Source organism: Triticum dicoccoides, chromosome 5B, assembly GCF_002162155.2.
Source record: "Triticum dicoccoides isolate Atlit2015 ecotype Zavitan chromosome 5B, WEW_v2.0, whole genome shotgun sequence".
NCBI classification, from domain to species: Eukaryota; Viridiplantae; Streptophyta; class Magnoliopsida; order Poales; family Poaceae; genus Triticum; species Triticum dicoccoides.
The window spans coordinates 563,843,566-563,846,026 of NC_041389.1; positions in this window are offsets into that span (position 1 = coordinate 563,843,566).

A 2,461-nucleotide genomic window follows, 5' to 3' on the forward strand; every position below is an offset into this window, starting at 1 on the left:
GCCCGCGCCGCCGCCGTCGACCCCGTCCGGCATAGCCGGCCGCCCTGCACCCCTTCCCGACCTCCACCGCGGCCCCGCCGCCCCATGCCATCCCCGTCGCAGCGTCACCGCCGCCCCGTGCCATCCCCGTCGCAGCGTCACCGCCGGCCCCTCCTCCACCCCGACACCATCATTTCCCCTCCTCCGCCGCCGTCGAGTACCGCTCCCTCTTCGAAGATGTCGAAGCGAGGTACGACGAAAAATTCCCCCTTCCTCCATTTCTTTCCAGCATGATTTGTTCCTATTCTTGGTGTGAATTTGGTGATGGCTTAGGTTTGCCGATGGTTCATATGTGGTGTAGAAGATGCTTAGGAATGGACTTGTACTAGCGTTTTTAGTATCAGTTAGGCAGAAACAACAAAGTTTGAATTCAGATTCTATTAATAAGTGAATAAGGACAAAGTGACTAGCTATTAAATTCAGGTTGTATATTGTGTGAACTAGGATTGTTACAGAATATTGAGTGTGAATCACTTGTGTTTTGCGTACTGTGATCATTGTAGCATGGTAATCTTGCTCATATAGTTAGTTACAACTATGATGATAATTTGAAAGAAAGATCTTGCTTCCTTGTTTAAACTACAGAGACTAGTCCCAGATGATAATTTTACTGGGTTATGGTGATACACTTTTTGTTTTAGTGAAATCCCATGCCTAATTTTAGTGAGAGTCTGAAGAAGCAAGCAACCGAAATAATTTGCCACTTTGTATTGTTGATTTCTGCTCAAGTGTTCAGTTTTTGGCCATAGTTCAGTTTAGTTTAGTTGAGCTGACATTCAGTACAATTTAGAATTATGCACATGCAAAGGTTGCCACTTTGTGGAACATTCAAGTAAATATACACAATTTGGAACTTGATAATTCTTGGTCAATATTACTGCATTTATCCTCTAATGATTTATTGGTGATGATCACAATATTACTGTTAATGTCCCTATGATCTATTTGTCTATGATCAATTTGAAACATGAGCATTACTAATTGGTCTCTTCTGCTGCTTATCAGAGATGGGGGGACGCCGCCACCGTAGGCTGCGCTCTGCCACACTTGAGTACGAGTTGGATGATTTCGAGTTCTTCACTATCATACTTGAGAATTCCTCCAGGATGCAGGTATATAAAAGGAGATATCTCCCCTTCACCCATCTCTTTATGATAACTATGATGTTTGCTACATTACTCCTTGACCCATGCTGCAGAGGCTGCCTGACACTTTTATGAAGATGCTGGAAGGCCATCGGCTAAAGAATGTGAAGCTACGACAGGCCGGTGGCGGGCTTCGCAGGCATTGGGACGTGGAGTGGGTGATCAGGTACGGCCACATGTACCTTTGTCGTGGCTGGGAGCAGTACTACCATGCCTACGACCTGCGGCACGGGTACTTCCTTCTCTTCAGGTACGATGACGACGCCATGCTCACCATGAAGGTGTCCAACACGACTATGTGTCGCATGCGCTAGTAGGACAACGATGATGCCAGTATGTTCTGCCTCTTCTTCCTCTACATTTGTCTTTGTCTCACATCGATTGTTAACGGTCATTATTGCATTTGGTCAGGCAATGGGAGCAGCAGCAGCGACTCTGGCTACAGCCAAAGCAGCAGTGACTCTGGCTGCAGCAAAAGCAGCAGCGAGGATGATCCGGAATGGAGTGGGGAAGAAGAGGAGCATAGTGGGGATGAGGAGGTGCAGGCTGACGATGGGCAACAGATGGTGGTGGCTGAGGATGACCTAGCAATGGTGCTACCTGAAGATGGCCTCGCGATGGTGGTCGTGCCTGACAATGACCTCGCGATGGTGGTGGTACCGGCGATCCCACAGCCGGGTGACATGACCATGACAATTGTGGTAGAAGACTACATCCCACTGCCTCCACTGCCTCGCAACTCTTGGCACATCAGGATGAGGAAGGAGTGAACTATGTTAGGTATGTCAGATCTCCAAAATGATCTATATATACTTAGCTTTGTTTCCTCCGAAATAAAATAAGTTAGCTCTAATAGCTAAGTTATCTCTAATATGCTTAGTTTCCTAGGTTTGCATAATAACCTTGGTAACCTCATAAATGTCATATACTTAGCTTGTTGTCCTCTAAAATGACACAATAAGCTTATTTAGGTCAAAAATGACATAATTAGCTATGTAAGCTCAAAAATGGCATTTTTCTTCTTATTTAGCCTATTTAGTCCATTTATGACATAATTTAGCCTATTTAGTCCACAAATGACATAATAAGAAGAAGAAAATCAAGGAAGAGGAAGAAAAGAAGGAATATAGGAAGAAGAAGAAGAAGAAGAAGAAGAAGAAGAAGAGTCTTCTTCTTCTTCTTCTTCTCCAAAATGAAGTTAGCTCTAAGTTAGTCCATTTATGACATAATTTAGCCTATTTAGTCCACAAATGACATAATAAGAAGAAGAAAATCAA